The sequence below is a fragment of the Hyaena hyaena genome, unplaced genomic scaffold, assembly GCF_003009895.1.
Source record: "Hyaena hyaena isolate Hyena2069 unplaced genomic scaffold, ASM300989v1 scaffold_49, whole genome shotgun sequence".
NCBI classification, from domain to species: domain Eukaryota; kingdom Metazoa; phylum Chordata; class Mammalia; order Carnivora; family Hyaenidae; genus Hyaena; species Hyaena hyaena.
In genome coordinates, this window is record NW_024080681.1 from 3,633,863 (window position 1) to 3,654,748 (window position 20,886).

At 38.6% G+C, this 20,886-nt stretch overlaps 1 long non-coding RNA gene across 1 annotated transcript in view; it reads right to left on the minus strand.

Moving 5' to 3' along the window:
• LOC120230864 overlaps positions 1 to 20,507 on the minus strand; it is a 29,218-nt gene extending 8,711 nt beyond the window's left edge. The window contains exon 1 of the long non-coding RNA XR_005528196.1: positions 20,454 to 20,507. This is a non-coding gene — a long non-coding RNA (uncharacterized LOC120230864). The remainder of the gene's footprint in view (positions 1 to 20,453) is intronic.
• Positions 20,508 to 20,886: the final 379 nt, after the last annotated feature.

Sequence of the window (20,886 nt, forward strand, 5' to 3'; positions counted from 1 at the left end):
AAAACAACTTCACCTGAAAAGACTGAGAGGAACTTCTGGCAAGCTTTCCTATTTTGGAGGTCACACACTTATAAATAAATCCCAGATTCCATAACTGTTTAGTGAACCCCAGAATAACAGGGGAAACAGGCAGCCGTGGGGTTTAATTCAATGAGTAATTTTTACATTGAGAACATCTTCCATATCACAAAGAGCAGGTTTCATCCAGAATATCATTTCCCCCACCCCCACCTTCCAACCCCAATATAACTTCTTAACAGACGGGGGAAAATTGCCTTTTAAATATTGACTTTCTCAGTCACTGCCAAGGTCAGCCAGTCAGCCGTGAATCACATTTGCTGCTGCCATCTTATACAGATCCCGAGCTAAGCTGCTTGCCAAGAAACATCTCCATGGCAAAGCTGCATTAACTATCCTGAGCTGGGATTCTAGGCATCTGAACCAGGAATGCAAGAAACAATTGCCTCCTTCACTGTAGGAGTCATCCCATTCCAACTCCTAGTGACATGTCTCAATGATACCTCAAACCTCTACAAAATGAGTCCTTACTCTTCAAATCAACCTTGCCTTGTGAACCTAATCATCATCATCATCACTACCAATTAATTTAACAGTCACTATATGCCAAGCACTGTTCTAAATTATTTTACATCTATTACTACGGCTACTACCACTAATAATAGCTAATATTTAGACAGCATGTATTACTTGTCAAGCACTGTTTCAAAAATTGTACACATGTAATCCTCACAATGCCCCTAAGATATAGGTACCATTATTATCCCTGTTTCACAGATGAGGAAACTGGAGCACAGAGTGGTTAAGTAACTTATGTGAAGACACATCTAGGAAATGAAGGAGCTTACCTTCTAACACAGGCTCCCTGACTCTAGAATCTGTTGTCTACCCATGCCCTTGGATCTCATGGGAAAGACAGACCTGTAATAACCAACCCTAAGTCCAGGTTCCTTTAAAGAGGAACTCAGAAAGGGTTTCTGAGACCTGGTCCACCGTCTTAGAGAAAGTGACTACTGGGTTGAGTGCTGAAGGACCAGGAGGAGTAAGTCAGGAAGGAAAGAAAGGAAGACATTCCTGATAAGGGGAACAGTACAGACACAGACCTGGAGTGGGGAGAGAAAAAGGTTTACTCAGGGAACTCCAGGCAGTTCTATACAGTTACAGCAAAGGATGCAGAAAGGAAGGATGAAGGATGAAGGGCACTGAACACAGTTCACACTGGTGCTGTTTCTCATCTAAAGTCAGACGGACCCTGAGAACGACGGCAGCCTTAAAAGGATATGAAGCCAAGGGACTGTCTGTCACACACAGGTTTCCTTTACAGAAATATCTTGTGGCAGCCCTATGGCAGCCACAAGACAAGAAAGAGAAACTAGTTAGGAAGTTATCAGCATAATCCAGGTGAGAAATGACAAAAGTTTGAACTAACACAGTGTTAATAATTATAAACAAAGGAAAAACAGCCAGTCTTGAACACTTTAATATTGCCTTCATAAAATAATACCTGTATAGACATGGAATCCCCAAAGTTCTTTTCCTTTCAAGGACCTGACTGTAGTTAATCTATTTTCCATGGACCTCATAAGTATACTGTTATTTTAACCAAAATATTAACAGCCCATGTCTTATAAAAAGTCTTTATCCTCTTCCTCCTCCTCGTCTTCTGCTTCATCCTCTTTTACATGAAGCAACTTTTCCACAGCAATTTAAAGAACATCTCGATCATGTCCCACTTTGGGCCATGCATGGTTCTTAAAATAATGTCCATAACCTACCAGGAAGCCAAAGTCTGGCTGACCTCTTATTACACTTGTACAGGTAAATGACACCACCCATGGCTCACATGAGACACTCAAAGGTTTAATGAAAAGACTTAGTGAGTCGGTGACACCTATAATTGGGCATGAACAATTTTCATTCAATATTTCAAAAACCCACATGTGAACCCATAACGTTCTCACCGAAGTCTATGCCATTTTAGCTCTTTTCCTTGGCAAGGTGTCTTAAGGGATGTCTTTACTATAAAAACGGTGGTTTAGGTGATTCAGTTGATGGTGGACCATAGACCAAAAGAGTTTGAGAAACACTACTAAGGAACCTGGAGATTTCACAAGAAGTGAATACAAGAAGCTGGACTGGGAATCATTTGAAACAGTTGATAACTCAGAAATACTCCACTGGTCATTAGGATTTTAAAAGAGATTGGCCCAGAACGCTGAAGAGATCTACCTAACGGCACACAGGCAATCAATGGCAAAGCTGAGACCAGAATGCACATAATTCTTAATTCTTAGATCTGTATTCTTTTCATTATTCCATGCTGCCTGCTCACTTTGTTTGAAAAAATTACTAAAATACCACTTGAAACTTGATGGGATACAAGCAAAGGATATACCAATAATGCTGAGATGGTAAGCAAGCCTTGGAAATCCTAATGTTTAGCCCTGTTTTGCCACTTGATAGTTGTAGGGGCACTTAATTTTTTTCTCAGGTTTCCTGTTTATTAAAGGCAGTAAATTCACCAGTTCTGCTTCTCACTGTCCATGAAACTTTATGATAGTTTCTTCTCCACAGTTGCTTTCCCCCTACTTAGAAATCTATTCATAGCATCCCTATCTCAAGGCTCTGTCTCCAGCTCAACCTACAACCTATTTTCCCTCTTTCCTTTCATAACCAAATTCCTCAGAATTTGTACTCACAGCTCTCACAGGCTGTGGGTCAGAAGTGGCTGCACCGATTCTTAGCTGTGTGACCTGGGGCAAATCACTTGACCTATCCACACCCAGATTTCTTCATGTGTAAAAGGGAGCTATTAACAGCTCCATCTCTGGATTTCTGGGAGGTTTAAATGAGATAACCAAGGTAAAATACAGAAGCATTCATTCAACAAATATTTATTCAGCACCTATTATGTACTAGGCAACATTCTCAGTACTGGGGATACATCAATCAACCAAAATAAATGTCAGTTCTCATTTCCATGAGCCTGGAGAATTCCACTTTTGAGAGTTTTCTTGCACCTCCCCTTTCCCTTTTGGGTGCTTAAAATTAGGTAAACAGAGCACACCTCTTTGCCTTAGAACTTGCAGGAGCTGAGCACAATACTGTAGATGAAATTACTGTGAAAAGCATAAAAATCAACATAAATGCAAGGGATTTGGGGTAGTACTCCTCAAGCATAAGCAAAGATTTGGCAAACCAATCCAAATACTGCCTTTCTTCCTTGGGATACTGGAATCTGGGATGAACTGGAATCTTCCTCAGGTATCCAGTTAAGAAACCAGAGTGTTACCTCAGTAAATTATCATAGTTCCTATCTGTGTCTTCTGGCTACAGAATCTGCAAGTATATTGGAAGTGAAGTCTCCTTCAGCAGAATTTCCTTAACTCTCCTGGGCTCTGTCTTCTCACAATGACCTCCACCCATTCTGTTTGTTTGTTTTTTTAATTCAAGTTAGTTAACATAAAGTGTAGTCTTGGCTTCAGGAGTAGAACCCAGTGATCCATCTCTCACATAGGACACCCAGTGCTCATCCCAAAAGGTGCCCTTGTTAAAGCTCTTCACCCATTTAACCCATCCCCCACACACAACTCCCCTCCAGAAACCCTCAGTTTGTTCTCTGTATTTAAGAATCTCCTATGGTTTGCCTCCTTCTTTGTTTTTATCTTATTTTTTCTTCCCTTCCCCTCTGTTTATCCGTTTTGATTCTCAAATTCCGCGTTTGAGTGAAATCATATATCTGACTTTCTCTAACTTATTTTGCTTAGCATAATACCCTCTAGTTTCATCCAGTTTGTTGCAAATGTCAAAATTTCACTCTGTTTCTATGCATATCTCATCACTCCCCGGAGGCCATAAGCTCCTGAAGGCAAGGTGTATGTCTGGTTCACACTGCCACCATCTCACTATCCCAGACACGTGCTTTGACACAGAGTAGGCCTGCAAAAAGATTTATTGGTGAACAGTCACAAGGTGTAAGACAGGGGCCCTTCAGAAGGCAGTGTATTTTGGTGTCCATCCCTTCTACCACACTATCATTTTCTTTTAAGCCCATCAGACTGCTTTATAAGTAAATAGAAAATGCTAACCTTAGCATATTCAAAAGAACGTTTTAGCGTGCAGCAATTAGGTTATCTCTTGGTTATTTATTTCTTCGGCTTGTTATTAGCTCTGTGTGGAATATTATTCTAATTATGTCAGCCCAATCAGCAGTATTGCATGTCCAGGCTCATTTCCATTAGTCTGAGCTTTGTCTTTCACACTGTGATACTAATTCAATGAGACATCAAACATTTAAATCGACCCAGGATGCCGAGGTCAGGCAGTTTTGCCCTTCCACTCTATTAGCACTCGGGTGTAATTGTGTTTGTCACTGCCCACATGACGAATAGTATCAGGGTGACTATTGGAGCACAAATGAGCAATGCGCTAATATATTATTTTGTTCTATAATATCAATATGTGTTTATTCAGTGCTCATGTTAGCCAACTTGAAACGGTCACTTTAATACAGCTGCATAAATGGCTATACTCCAGCCAAGCAGTTACTTGGAAAATTTGCTAGACTTTCAAAGGAATTTGGTCAAAGAGGGGGAAATAAAAATGGTTGCTGGGAAAAGGAACCATGAAGGTCTCAAAATGCCAAGCCTCTTACGAACAGAAGCAGCAACTTGGAAACCACAAGAGAAAAAGATAGAATGCAACGTTCTTATCTCCTCAGTGTGCTTTGACAAACTCTTTCCTTCTCTGATATGTTTAAAAATTAAGATGCAGCCTAGTGCATTTGAACAAATATAAATCCAACCTGTAGTTAGCTCAAATCATTCATCTCTATGGCACTGTATTTGAGAGTGAGGATAACTGAAGAAACTGGCAAGCAGTAAAAATGACACCTTTTAGAAATTTGTGTGTTTTTGTTTCCATAATAGGGTAGATACTGGACAATGAATTTTATCCCTTAAATCTCAACAAACCCTATCTGTGTTATTGCCATATAATTTACCCTCATCTTTAAGAAACAAATTCGAATGGTAGTATATCATAGTGTGACCCATAGTACTTTACTTTTATATTTCACATTATAATATCTAAAAAATGACTGGGGAAACTAGTTTGGCAAGAAGTCCAAGCCAACATGGTACACTATCTGATCAGTAGGCAGTGTTGATTCTAAAAACAATTCTATTTCTGGGTCTCATTGCCTTTTCACACTTAACATAGGGCAGATTTTGCTATTCCTGTGTTGTAAAATGAAAAACTGAGGCCTAGAAAGTTAATGTCCAAGCTCGAGAACCCACAACTTAACAACAACAAAGCTAGAACACAAATATGAGTTTTCAGATTCCTACATGTTATGACCTGTCCCCAAATCCCATGCTGCCTGCCCACATCCATGAACTGCCGGCCTGAGTTTGGGTCACCCCTGCTCCGGTACCATCTCTTATCCAGGTTCTCCTTCGATCTTGGCTACCAGTACATTCCATATAGCTTGTGCTTGGCACTCTGCCCAGGTTGACTTATCTATCTTCTCCAAATCATAAACTTCTTGAACTAATGCCTGCATGTGCAAAGATATGCAATGAAAGAAAGTAGGAGGATAAATCATCTCTAACCTCTGCCGACAGGTTCAATGAATTACACCGATGTATGTTAATTGAAAAATCGCTCTTTATAAATATAGATAAACCTAAAAAGACACGATTAAGTACTTTTTAATAGCTTTTTTAAAACTCAACATTGCTTTAAATGACCCTTAGATGTATTTTTATTCTATTGATTTTACCATTTTAAATACAGATGCATCTTTTAATTTACTCTGAGGAATTAGCTGAGAACCCCTCCTATTTTCTATTTGGGCCTCAGTTTGCATACCAGAACTCCCTCTCACATAGATATCACCAAAATTTAGTGCTTCCACAGTTTAAGAGGCACAGTTCTGATAAATGGTTCAGTGTGGGGGGAGTTGGAACTTTTAATTTTGAAATTACAATTGGACCAAGAAACTGAAATCAAACTAACATATAAGAAGTTGGTGCCATTACCAGACAACAACTTTTCAAGAGATGAGGAAGCACTTCATATGCTTTAACAGCTTTTTCACAACATTTCTCATTTAGTTATCTTGATATCTGCATAATGAAAGCAGTACATCAGACTTTTGTTCTCAAATATTCAAGATGGGCAGAAATCCAAGTAGAAAGAGAAACCAACTCCAAGGTGAAGAGAAGCCCTCTGAGATGTGGACACAAACCCTTTGAGTTTACAGCACTTTGGAAAGGTGACAGGAGCAGTAAATAAACCATTGGATTAGATTAGAGGTTGGCAACCTTTTAAAAGGGGTGGGCCAAAAAGCTGACCCCTTTCTCTCTAGCATGCTGTTCCTTTGCTGACCACATCTTTGCAAAGTAGAAAAAACTGAACTGCCATCTGCCAATCCGGTGGGAAGGGCTGATGACCCTACTGGTGGCCCAGCGAACACGCGCATGTTGAAAACCGTCTGGCTTCAGTGCCATCTCAGGCAGTGATGGGCCAGATTCACCCTCACCTACATTGAGACTCGTGATCAACAAAGTAGAATTCATCAGCTCCCCTTACGACATAATTCTGACGGCATGCAAAGTATTGATAACATAAAATAAGGAGACCAAAAGAAAGGGGGGAAAGGCCACAGAGCACACACAAGAGACATCAGTGATTATCTCCTACCCTTCCCTGACTCCCTCAGAAAGAAATACTGAATAAGATCCCCTATGGGGAGGGGGAGAGGTGGTGCATGATATGATAGCAGACTGAAAATGAAGGGGAGAAAAAGGGAAACCATAGTCAACATAATATGCAGAAGTAGCCATTTATTTATGCACTCTTTCCATTTATAAAAGATGTGTTTCAGCCTCTGGCTGCATGTACATAATAATTAGTGCTAATGAATATAAATGATACTCACAACTCAACCTGTTTACAGAGTTCCCCCATGTCATTCAGGGAAGAATTGAGTTTGGAAATGAGATATACATGCTGTGTTCTTGGGCTTCAAGATGACCCAGAGGTTACAGAAACTGAGGATGATGAAATCACTTAACAATTAATAAGGCAAAAAGTCACCAAACCCACAGAATTCTGCATTGGCCATTTCAGGCACTGTTACAAAGGAGGACACTCTTCTTTTCTTCACAGACATTTGTCCACAGAGTAACATGTTTATTTCTACATAATCCAGAAGCTGAGGGATGTTGAGGGTGGAGATTCAGGGAACAACATTAAAATCATGAGAGGTCTGAAGAAAAGAACAGAGAATATAAAAAAGAGATTAAAAGAATTACATTTCCTTAGCTGACTGGTACACTGCCCTATGGGAAAAGGAATAAACTATAGTGCTATCTGGCATTTATATGCCAAACCAAAGAAATGTCCCTAAAGTTTCATTTTTAGACACTCTTGTTCCCTGTAATACAGCTGAGAACCCCAAAACAAGCTAAAAGAACTGAACTATATGTCTAAAAGTTCCTCTGCAAAGCTCACCTAATTCACAGGATAACCACTGCGCTTGCCTTTTAATCCTTACTCTTACATCCAAGTAAGGTAATCTGGTTACCTAAACTCAGAGTGTGATTGAAGCCAGAAACTCAGACATGTGAGAAAGTAATAGCAACAGCCCATGGACAATGGCAAGAGGTAATATATGATGATATAATGGAGATTGAGAAACCCAGAAATCAGATGTAACATTTCCTAAAAATAATATCCAGTAGCGATTTAGTGCAAGGGAAAGTATCTTCAAGTAACTCAATAAATATACCTGAGAATTTTACAGTACAAAAATGGGCTGGATTATAAATGAAAAGATTGCTGATATTTGGTATGCTCTACTTAATAAGAAATAAAAAGCACAACACACTTAGAAAAGGTATGCATCTTTAGTTACATATGTACAACAAAGTTTGTGTGTTTCAAAAGGCCAGCCTCAGCTATTTGGAAAATTCACTTATAGGATACCTCATTTTCCTATGGACCCACAGTCTAATACTTGGTGTCGTGACCTTCCTGAGAAAGCAATACTCCCTCATGGTTAGACGCAGCTCCTGTTTTTGAGGACACTGCAATCCAGGATATTTTACAAGTAGAAGGGCCCTGTGAGATCAATGTTCTGAATTTCCAGAGGAAAAAATTCTTCTCTGAGCCCAGAGTAGAGCAGGGACAACCCAAGTTTCTAAAATAACTTGTGGACAGAGGTGGGTAGAACCACCTGAATTAAAGGACCCCTGAATCCAAGCCTCCAGCAGTTTCCATGAAATTAAGTACATTGCACAAGGACAAGTGACAAGTTTGGCCTCTGCGGCTGACTGCCGGCATAGCTCATCCTGCTGAAGGCATCAGAAGGATCCAAGTCAGGTGCCAAGAAGGGCCTGGTGAATTGAGGAGTATAAGTAACAAGAGGAAGTTAAAACTCATTTCATGTGCTAGATCCTACAGCAAACCTTCACATGATTGCCCTTGCCCTTCTCTTTCTCTAAAACTACCCTTCAAGTTTGCTGCATCCAGGAAGCCTGTTAAGCTAGCCTCCTTCTAATCATTCACCAGTCATGTGATATTTTCCTAGTGACTCAAGCTTCAATTTTCTAATCTGAAAAAAATGGAGATACTAAGACCTAGTATCTCCTAGGACAGCTGTGAAAATCAGTGAGATAATATGTGAAGACCCTCGCATAACATCTGACAAATAATAATTTAAAAAAATCAAAATAATAAGTGCTCAGTTAAAGGCAGGTGTTAGTACATTACAACAGCAAATATGTCTGTACAACTAAGTTGCTGGGTGCCTCTAGGTGAGTCACTTTACCACAAATGATATTCTATTTAATTTTGTTACTTTGGTGCCATTTTGGTCTCACCAAGCATGAGCTCTCTGGAGACCAGGTCTGGTCCGTGCATACGTCTTTGCAAGTAGGTTGAAGTATTCCCCTCTTCCGCCTCTCTTCCCTCACTAGATTGAGGTTTCTTGTGAGTATGGTGGGCACAGACCAACTACCAGCAGCTGACTAAGCTTAAGCTGATAAACAGTAACTAACACTCTCATGTCTGTTTGAATCATTTACAAAGCAACTTCACATATAGAAACTCATTTGATCCTTGCAATTACCCTGGAAGGTGAGCAGGACACTTACTATTATCCTTATCTTAGAGAAGAGGAGAAAACACAGGCTTGGACAGGTAGAATAACTTGCCTCTCACCTTGAGTGGTGCTGATACAGTTTCAGAATCAAAAGAACCCTTGTCTGGCTCGTCGGTTTTCAACAGAGGATATTAATTCTTCCCCTAGATGACCTTTATATGACTATGTTACTGGTGGGAGATTCTGCATTGTGTGAATGGAAGTCTCGGTTCTTGGATTCCCCGAAAAGATTTATGTGAGGATCTGCTCTCAAATAAAAACAGCCAGAAAGTAGCAAGCGGAAATCAGTTTATTAAGGAAGTACACTCTCAAGACGGGAGAGCCAGCAGGCCCAGAGGTGAAAACTGCACTGGGGTTAGGGTATATTTTCTTTTTATGTTTGTGTAAGTTATGAGTCATAACTAGTGCAGTCTCCAATTGAGGTTGTTTCCAATCATCTAAGGGACTCCTCCTACTGTTCAGGAGCGGGAGTTTTCGGCCCTAGAAGGTTCTTGCAGGAAGTGCCATGGCTGTCTTCCCCCCAGTGGGGGCGGGGGGGTGTCAAAACCACAATGTAAATATATTATAATGAAGCCACAGGTTATTCTAGGACACAGGCTGGAAAGGAGAGTGCATGCTCTGCACCTGCTGTTCTTGGTCTGATAGCCCCGGGAGGTGAGAAGCCACAAAACCACTGTTTACCACCAACCTTGCTTCCAGCTCATATCTAGCTAACTGCCTACTCTATCAACTGCTGCCATGCAGTGTTGACTCAATGAAGAGTTTCTAAACATATGCCTCTATGATTTCAGTTTCTACAACTACAGTCTCCCCATAGCAACTTGTTGTTACCACATTGATAGAGAGTATCTCCTTCACAAAGGTCAGTAGGTTGTGGTCAAATCTGGCCCACGACCTCTTTGGATATGGTCTACAAGCTAAGGATTTTAAAGGGCCATGAAAACCAAAACAAACCAAAACAAACAAACATAAAAATGCACCAGAGAGGTATGTGGCCCATGAAACTGAAAATATTCACTGTCTGACCCATTACAAAATGTTTGCTTGTCCCTGAATCAGATCGTGATTCTTTCTTGCTTTGGCAGCCAAGGAGCTTAGAGCCCAATCTGTGGCCCTTGTCCAGCAAATGAACATAATTTCATGCGATGTTAGCTGAGTAATCTCACTCTGAGCTCCATTTTGCTCTCAAAGGAAATATTTGATGTGACTCTTTTGATGCTCAAGAAATTGGGACCGTCACTGATGACCCTAAAACACAAACCATTACACTCAATTCCATTTTTTACCAAATAATGTTTGTAGCAGGCACCCTCACCTTGTCCCTTACCCCAGCATATCCTTAAGCCGCTCTTTGACATGATTTATGCTTATGGGTGCTTCAAAATGTCCTTTTACTACAATTTCCATTTACTGACTTTTTAACTTATATTAAGTGCTTTATCTTGCATCACAATAATCATTCTTGAAAATTACTGAATCCTTTTGAGAACAAAGATTCAAGGACTCTACATTAAATAACTTCCTAAGACCTTCCCAGGTGGCACAGAGCAGGCTTGAACCTAGCTCACCTCATTCCATATTCAGGGCTTCTCACCACCATCCCTAAAAGGTAAGAAGGTTCTAAATGAAAACAATGAAAGACTGAACCCCTTTACTTAGTGACCCTCCCCAGTGGCAGCCCATTCTTCTAGTAGGCCTATCCTGAAGCAGCCATCTGGGCTTTCTCTTATACTGCCCCTAGAAGGCACATTCACCACTCAAGCATTCTTGAGTTTTGGATGGTTTTGGATCCAGCTACTCAGCATTCCAAAGAAAGAGGAGGGGGACAAAAAACTTATCCCTAATTATGTAGAAACAATCACAGGGATTTGAGACCAAATGGCTGAGTTTGGGTTCTGCTCTCACTACCTACCACCAATATAACCTTGGGCCTGTCACGTCCCATCTCTGTTTCCTTCTCTGTAGAAGGGGTTTATACCTAACTTAACATTCTCCTAGAGCTGTCACAAACTGCATAGGTGAGGGAGGGTAATAAAAGTGTGTGGTAACTTTTGGATACCCTGTATCACCATAAGAGATTGTTATAATAGCATCAGGTGTCCTGCAATGAGCCAGAGATGCTTGGAGTTAGAGTAACCATTTTCCCACCACCCCTGCCATCAGCTCAGCTGTTCTAAGAATTTGGACAAGTGGATTTTTCAGGAAAAAAAGAAAAAGTTCTGTATCTCTTCACTTCATTCCCTGAACTACATGGACCTTCAGGGGCTAGAAGGACTCCTTACTTACAGAAAGCACAGAAGACAATGCATAACACCACAGGCTTTAAATGACACCCTATACATCCATGGAGAATCTTTGTGTTTTTAAAAAACTTTTTTTTAATGTCTATTTATTTTTGAGAGAGACAGAGGCAGAATATGAGCTGGGTAAGGACAGAGAGAGGGAGACAGAGAATCTGTAACAGGCTCCAGGCTCTGAGTTGTCAGTACAGGGCTTGATGCGGGACTCGAACTCACAAACTGAGAAATCAAGACATGAGCCGAAGTCAGACACTTAACCAACTGAGCCATCCAGGTACCCCTAGAATCTCTGATTTTAAAGAAACATGGAAAAAAAAGTCTTATCCATGCTGCCAATTAGAAGAGACAGAGGAGTCTGAAATACAAAGTGATACCGACCCCACGAGGGCTCCAGGGAATGGCCAGGAAAACCTTACACATTATCCACTTCAAATTTCCATGATTATGTCCTGCATATATTATATACTCCCACACTGAATAAACATATTATTTGTGTGTTTTATCTTCCCTCCCCAAGCTCAGTAATTAAGCCCCTGTGTATTGCATCTATTCACTTGAGAACATGCCTTTCATTTGACAGATCAAAAGACTAAGCATTTATTTTTCCTCTTGTCTCAGACCAGCCACTGCCTCTAAGGAGCATTGACTTCCTTCCTTGAAACTGCTACTGTGTTAGGTAGTTTTCACCATGGGACTGAAGAACACCTTTCACCCTCAGGGTTGGTCATAGCACAGGCTGGCCCAAGTAAAACCACCAGGGCCACAACTGTTTACAAGCAGAGTAGGCTGTGTAGCATCACGTCAGGCCTGCCACTCAAGCTAAAAGAAAAGTTCTAGCTAGAAGCAAGGGCTGCACATGGGCCTCTCTTGGCTCCATGCACTCTTGCCTTCCTGGAAGCCCTACCTCTCTCACATGATATCAAATACCCTGCATCCCTTATTTAAGATTTACATAAAATTACATGAATTGAAATGAAATGCAGTTGATGGCTAAACATGTTTCATTTGGTAAAAGCTTAATTAAACTTCTATTAATATCAATTTTATAGTTTAAAATTTTTCATTCAGTAATTTTCTTCCAGAATTTCAACATTTTATTAAGCACTTGCAAATTTCAAAGCTTCAGCTCCGGTTTATAGTTCCAGCAGTTATTAAATATCTTCTTGACAATTCTCACTGTTTGAGATCTAAGAGAAGGTTTTGAAAGAGACATGGAGGGTATGAGGAGGGCCTGGAGTACATGGAATGGAAGGGCACAGGACTGAAACTCAGTTATGATAGTAAATGCCTCATTTCCTATTCTCCCATGACCAAATTTTCCACCAAGTTTTGGGGAAAACTGTATTTGAAGTTGCTGTATCTTTTACTATAGAAGACCTTACAAATCTTCCCAAATTTGGCAACATGATATAATAATACTGTAAGGAACACTATGCTAGGAGCTAAGACTTCCAACTAAATTTCCAGGCCTAGAGGTATCTACTAACTACTTTGTAACACTATAAAAATACCTTGGGCAATACAGATTTCCTGATCCACATTCATCCATAAAGCAGGCATAATTCCGCCTGATCATCCATAGGTTGTAAGCATGAAATGTTATCAAGTGGGTGAAAGTTCTTTGAAAACTTTAAAGTGCTATAAAATGTAAAAGAATATTACTAGGGAGAACATGATGAGTCATGCTACATTTCGTAGGATATATAATCTTTATAAGAAGGTGTATGTACTCCCTAGCTGACTCATTGCTGTTTGTGGAAGTAATTCCCCTGATCTCTTTTTATACATTTATTTATTTTTAAATCCAAGTCTGATTGAGATAGTGTTATATTAGTTTCAGGTACACAATAATTCAATAATCCTATACATTTCTCAGTGCTCATCAAGGTAAGTATACTATTAATCCCTTTTATATATTTCACCCATCCCACTCATGTCCCTTCTGGCAACTACTAGTTTATTCTCTGTATTTAAGAGTCTCTTTTTTTCTTTGTTAGTTTTGTTAAATTACACATATGAGTGAAATCATATAGCATTTGTCTTTCTCTGACTCACTTCACTTAGCAATCTATTCTATTCTATATATATCTTCTTTATCCATTCATCTACTGATGGACACCTGGGTTGCTTCCGTATCTTGGCTATTGTAAATAATGGTGCAATAAAGATAGGGGTGCATATATCTTTTCAAATTAGTGTTTCTATTTTTTTTTTTTTTTGGATAAGTGCCCAGTAGTGGAATTTACTGGATCATATGGTATTTCTATTTTTAGTTTTTGAAGAAACTCCATACTGTTTTCCACAGTGGCTGCACCCAGATGCATTCCCACCAATAGTGCACAAGGGTTCTGTTTTCTCCACATCCTCACCAACACTTGTTATTTTTTGTATTATTTTAGCCATTCTGAAAGTGAAGTCCTATCTCATTGTGCTGTGATGTTAAGCATCTTTTCTGATGATGAGTGATACTGAACATCTTTTCATGTGTCTATCATGAAGACATGTCGTACTTTGTCAAATGCTTTTTTTGCAGCTAATGAGATGATAGTAAGGATTTTTGATCCTTACTCTTATTAATGTGATATACTGCATTGACTGACTTGCAAATATTGAACCACCTTTACACCCAGGAATAAATCTCACTTGATCGTGGTGGAATGATTTTTTTCTCTGTATTGTATTGTTGGATTCAGTTTGCTAGTATTTTGTTGAGGATTTTTGCATCTATGTCCATCAGAGATAATTGGCTGATAGTTTTCTTTCTTTACAAGTGTCTTTATCTTGTTTTGTATCAGGGTATTGCTGGCCTTGTAGAATAAATATGTCAGCTTTCTTTCTTTCTCTTTTCTGGAATAGTTTGGCTTCGAAGAGGTATTAATGTTTCTTTAAATGTTTGGTAGAATTCACCTGTGAGGTCATTTGGACTCAGATTTTTGTTTGTTGGGAGTTTTTTTTTTTTTATTATTGATTCAATTTCATTTCTAGTAATCAGTCTGTTTAAATCTTCTATTTTTCCTACATTTCTTCCAGGCTGGCTAACTTGTAGACATATCAGTTTTCATAAGATCTTCTTATAATCCTTTGTATTTCTGGGGTGTCAGTTGTTATTTCTCCACCTTCATTTCCGTGTTTTTTAAAATCTGAGTCCTCTCTCTTCTTTTTAAAATTATCTGGTTAAAGATTTATGAATCTTCTTTATCTTTTCAAAGCCAGCTCCTGGTTTCATTAATCTATTCTCTTATTTTTTTGGTCTCTATTTCATTTATTTCTGCTCTAATCTTTATAATTTCCTTCCTTCTCCTGGCCTTGGGCTTTGTTGTTCTACCTTTTCTAGCCCCTTTGGGTGTAAAGTTAGATTAAGATTTCTTCTTGCTTCTTCAAGTAGGTCTGTATTGCTATAATCTTCCCTCTTTGAACATTTTTTGTTAATCCCCAAAATTGTGGACCATTAGGTTTTCATTTTCATTTGTATCTGTGTACTTTTTTACTTCCTCTTTGATTTCCTGATTGACCCATTCATTGTTTATTTTTTTATTAAACACTGTATTTTAGCATATACTATATAATTTTCTAATATCTAAGCTAATTTTTCCTTTTGCCATTTTCTGTAATTTATCCTATTTGTAAAGAAACCCATGTTGGGCACGTAAATACTTACAATTTTTATATCCTCTTGTTGGACTGTCCCTTTACCATTACATACTGTCCATCTTTGTCTCTTGTTCCAGTCTTTCTTTTAAAGTCTATTTTCTCCAATATAAGTATTGCTACCCCAGTTCTCTTTTTGCTTCAGTTTACATGGTACGTTTTTCCATCCCTTTACTTCTAATCTGTAAATGTCTTTAGTCTGAAGTGATTCTTTTGTAGGCAACATATAGATGGGTCTTACATTCATTTACTCTTTGTCTTTTGATAGGGATATTTAGTCCATTTACACTTAAAGTAATTATTGATAGGTATGTACTTATTGCCATTTTGTTACTTTTTTATAGTTGCTTTTATTGTTCTTCTCTGTTCCTTTCTTTTCTTCCTCTCTTCCCTGGTGGTTTGAGGTCTTTAGTGATATGCTTAATTCCTTTCTCTTTATTTTTTGTATATCTACTAGAGATTTTTAACTTGTGGTTACCATTAGGTTCATATACAACATCTTATGCATACACCAATCTATATTAAGTTGACGGTTACCTAAGTTTGAACCCATTCTAAAAGCGCTAAATTTTTACTCCACTCCATGCCTCCATGTATTAGGTGTATATGATGTCATCACTTACATCCTTTTATCTCATGAATCCCTGACTAATTTTTATAGATTCTACTTAATTTTACTGCTTTTGTGCTCCCTGCTTCTCTTACTCCTGCTTATGGTCTTTCCTTTCACTCAAAGAACCCCCTTTAACATTTCTTGTAAGGTTCATTTGGTGGTGATGAACTCCTTTAACTTTCCTCTGGGAAACGCTTTATCTCCTCTTCTATTCTGAATGGTAGCCTTGTTGAATAGAGTATTCTTGGTTGCAGGTTTTTTCCTTCCAGTTCTTTGAATATATCATGCAGTCCTTTCTGGCCTGCAAAGTTTCTGCTGAAAAGCAAGATGTCAGCCTTATGGAATTTTCTTTGTAATTGTTTTCTTTTCTCTTGCTGTTTTTAAAATTCTCTATCACTAATTTTTGCCATCTTAATTATTATGTGTCTTGGAATGGCCCTCCTTCAGTTGATTTTGTCAGGAGCTCTCTGTGCCTCCTGGATCTGGACTTCAGTTTCCTTCCCCAGATTCAAAAAGTTTTTAGCTATTATTTCTTCAAATAAATATTCTACTTCATTTTCTCTCTCTTCTCCTTCTGGGATCCCTATAATGCAAACATTACTATGTTTATGATACACAGAGTTCCCTTAACCTATTGTGATTTTTTTTATTATTCCTTTTTTTCTTTTTGCTGTTCAGTTTGGTTGTTCTCCATTACACTGTCTTCCAAGTCACTGATCCATTCTTCTGCCTCCTCTGATCTGCCACTGATTCCCTCTAGTGTGTTTTAATTTCCACTATTAAGTTCTTCAACTGTAGGTGGTTCTTGTTATATTTTCTATCTCTTTGTTGAAGGTCTCACTGAGAGCCTCTGCTCTTTTCTCAACTCCAGCTAGTATCTTTATGACCATTACTTTCAATTCTTTATCAGGCATACTGCTTATGTATGTTTCATTTAGCTCTCTTGTTGCAATTTTGTCCTATTCTTTCATTTGGGACATATTCCTCTGTCTCCTCATTTTGTTTAACTCTATGTTCTTTTCTATATGTTAGGAAAGTTGGCTACATCTTCTGATCTTGAAAGTAGCAGCCTTATGAAGAAGAGGTCCTATGGTGCCCTGTAGCACAATGTCCCCTGTTCATCAGAACCAGGAGCTTCAGAAGTGTCTCCTATGTGAGTTGCATGCACCCTACTGTTGTGGCTGAGCCACATTTGCCTTCAGTTCAGTTGGCTGCAATGGTCCACTTTGCCTGCTATGGGTAGGTTTTGGTCTCCATGCTGTTGAGGAGCCAATACGGAGCTGCTGTGGGCTTGGAGTTGGGCAGTGTCAGCAGTCAAACCAGATGCAGAGCCTGCAGACACACTGACTGACAGGGCACTCTCTGCACTGCCAATTATAGGGTTCAGCAGCTAGGGCTAAAGATAAGTGGGGGTATGTGGTTATCTTTCCCTCTCCACAGGGCAGGAGTCACATTGGAGCAGCACCAGCCACTGCTGGGGCTGCTTATAGAATGGCATGTGACAGGAGCCACTCAAAAGGGATGCCTGCTGAATAGGGCAAGTTGGATGGGACAGATATGCAGAACGTGGGGATAGGGCATGTGGTATTAGTGCTCTCTAGTTCTCACAAGTGTCCTGCTATCTAGGCTAGGGTAAGGAAGTGTGGAGAAAATGGCACCCATGGGCCCTTTTGTTCTTGGAGAGTTCTCCTAAAAATCCCTGCCTCTCCAACACACATTCTGAGATCAGTAAACAAATCTCATTCACATACACCCCAGAGGTTTTCAAACTGCTGCTTCCATTCTGTAACTTGGTGAAGTTATTTGTTACTCTAGTTCTTTGAGTGCAGGGACTCAGTTTCCTATCACCTTCCAGCTCTCCTAGAGCTAAGCCTGTTGGTTTTTAAAATACCCAGAGTTAAGCCCCACTGATTGTAAAAACAATTTTTTTAAATAATAATTAAATAAAATAATTTAAAAAATTAAAGTTAAGCCCTACTGGTTTTCAAAGCCAAATATTATGGGGACTCATCCTCCCACTGGAGATCCCCTGTGTCTGGAGTATGGGGTCTGCTCCCCTCCCTTTCTGGTGAGTATGGTGTCCCTCCAATTTGTGGTTAGTCTCCCAGAAGCTTGGTCCCTGACTGATGGCATCTTCACCCCTTCTATCCTTTTTGATGTGGCCTCCTCTCTATGATTAACTGTGGAAAGTCTGTTCTGACAGTCTTTGGGTCATTTTCTGGCTTGGCTGCACTGATCTGGCTGTTACCTAGGTGTCCATGGAATGAGGTGGGCTTAGATCCTCCTACTCTGCCACCTTTTCAGAAGTCCTCCCCTGCTGTATTTTGACACTAATACGCATAAGAAATCTTCAGCAGAGAGAAGGAAAGAAAAATAACCATTTGAAATACAACCAAAACATTCTGTTCTCCATAACAAAAGCCTGCCATCATGAGAAATTACTTTACCAGACAACTTGAGCCCACTTTATCCTTCTTGTATCACATCAGGTGAGGAAAAACAAAGCTAAAAAAACAATTCTGAAAGGAGTCAGGCACAAAAACCCCTCAAATTTAACCATAAGGTTATAGGCTACTTCCCCTCCCCAATACTGACCATCCCATCAAAAAGACTCCAGTGTAATGACAGTGGATTACAACTGAGAGCAGCAAGGCACCAATTCTACTTAAAAAGGAATTTCTACGGAAACTCAAAGATAATAGAGGAGATAGAAACAAGGACAGGAGAGGAAATTGAAGCCTAACATCTACATCTACAGTATACACTAAACCTAACTCCTAATTAGATAAACATAAAACCTCACCCTAGAAGCCTGTTTACCTCAGTTCCTTTTAACCAATACATCGTGTCCAACTTTCAACAAAGAATTATAAAACAGGTTAAAAGTCCAGAATAAACACAGCCCAAAGAGAAAAAGCAAGTATCAGAACTATATTCAGCTTTGACACTTATATTGGAATTATCAGGTAGAGAATTTAAAATAATTATGATTAATATGTTTATCCTTGATGAATACAGATGCAAAATCCTCAACATAATATATTAAACCAAATTTGACAATACAGTACAAAATCACACACCATGATCAATTGGGATTTATTCCAAGGATGCAAGGACAGTTCATCATCTGCACATATATGTGATACAGCACACTGACAAAATGAAGGATAAAATTCGTATGATCATTCAATAGATAGAGAAAAAGCATGACAAAATTCAACATCCATTCATGACAAAAAGTCTCAACACATTAGGTATAAAGGCTATATATGACATTCCCAGAGGTAACATTATACTCAAGATTAAAAGGTGAAAACTTTTCCTGTAAGATCAGGAACAAGACAAGGATGCCAACTCTCACCACTTTTATTTAACATAGTAGTGGAAGTCACAACCAGAACAATTCTATAAGAAAAAGGAAGCAAAAAACAAAAACAAAAACAAAACAAAAGGCATCCAAGTCAGAAAGGAAATAATAAAACAGTCTCTATTTGCAGATGACATGTTTTATATAGAGAAAACCCTAAGGATGCCCCTAAAAACTGTTAGAATAAATGAATTCAGTAAAATTGCAGGATATAAAATCAATATAAATCAGTTGCATTTCTATACACTAAAAATATCCTATCAGAAAGAGAAATAAAGAAAATAATTCCATGTATAATTACAAAAATAATAAATTAAAATACCTAGAAATATATTTAACCATGGAGGGGAAAGATCTGTACATTGAAAAGTATATGACATTGATGAAAGAAATTAAAGACAAAAAGAAATGGAAAGATATTCCATACTCATGGATAAGAATATTATTAAAATGCCCATACTACCCAAAGCAATCTACAGATTTAATGCATCCCTAACAAAATTCCAATGGCATTTTTCACAGAAATAAAATACACAATACTAAAATTTGTACAGAACTCAAAACAAAAAATCCAAATTGCCAACACAATCTTGGAGAAAAAGAACAAAGCTGGAAGCCATAAAAAGTAATGAAACACTGATACATGCAAACATGCATATACATACAAATATGCACAACCTCAAATCACTATACTAAGTGGAATCAGTCATATGCAACGAACTACATAATATAGATTCCAAGTATTTAAAAATTCCAGAAAAGAAAAACCTTGGAGCCAGAAAGCAGATCACTGGTTGCCTAGGGCTGAAGGTGAGAGGGATAAAATTGAGGACTGGCTGCAAATGGGCACAAGGGTACTTTCTGGGGTAATGAAAATGTTCTAAACCTGGATTGTGGTGGTTAATCGCCTACCTGTCTAAATTCACTATAATTACTGACTTGTACACTTAACAGGTCAATTTTACATATATAAACTATATCCACACACACACACACACACACACACACAATAAAGCTGGTAAGAAATATCTGAAGAGTTTTCTGGTGGAAAAGAGAATAAAATTCTTCCATACTTTTCAAGTAGAATTAATTTTCAGAGACAATAATTCTAGGGAGTTAGAATTTTAGCCAATATGAAGAAGTACATACACTGACAGAGTTATTCAATAGGAATACTGTGGATTCCCAAAGCAAGCACAATGGTACCACTGGTTGGCCAACCCAACAGACATTCCTGATATCCTCTTCTTTATCAATGTAATTAATGTAAGGTTTGCAAAGTGAACTGCTAGATACTATGTTATTTGCAGTTAAATGATTCCCAATGGATAAACCTACCTTTCAAAAGTAGTCCTAAAATGCTGAAAAACTTTCTGCCAGGGAAGGTGAAAAATATTCCTATTGGAGAGAGAGAATGATATAATTAGTTGGTTAAAATTTTTAAAAATTAATCATAGGTTTTGAAAAATATGTGCATTATGTATGTTCTTTGAATTAAATAAAAGCAATGATCACTGTGAATATATATACATTTCACAAAGCAGGAATATTCTTTGCTTTATGCCATTTCAGTTTATGCATGTGCGTGAACACATACACACACACACACACACACACACACACACACACACACACACACACTTTTTGTTCCCTGGGGAACCATGAAAATCAAAGTAGAAGACTACTTTTATCAAAGATGAACGTGCACAAAAGTGTCAAGATTTGGTTTCTGCCCTCAACATGTTGGAAAGACAATCTTTGTAGAGGCAGG